The sequence below is a fragment of the Amphiprion ocellaris genome, chromosome 21 (genome assembly GCF_022539595.1).
Source record: "Amphiprion ocellaris isolate individual 3 ecotype Okinawa chromosome 21, ASM2253959v1, whole genome shotgun sequence".
Taxonomy (NCBI): domain Eukaryota; kingdom Metazoa; phylum Chordata; class Actinopteri; family Pomacentridae; genus Amphiprion; species Amphiprion ocellaris.
In genome coordinates this window covers 3,369,584-3,369,800 of record NC_072786.1, presented here as the reverse complement: position 1 = coordinate 3,369,800, position 217 = coordinate 3,369,584, and positions in this window count along the sequence as shown.

Genomic DNA, 217 nt, shown 5'->3' with positions numbered 1-217 from the left:
GAGCACTGTGCTAAGTAAGTGGAAAAGTGTTTTTAATGATTTATTTCGGCGTTCATCAGCGCGGACGCTGGAGAGGCTGCTGAATTACACGGTGCCAAATTACGCACGACGACCGGGAGTCACATCACAACCTCCGGCTTGCTTTTAACTTCTCCTTCACGGGCTTTCAGGGCATAAAATAGTGTGCTGTGTGAGTGAGAGCTGCTGCTGCTGCTGC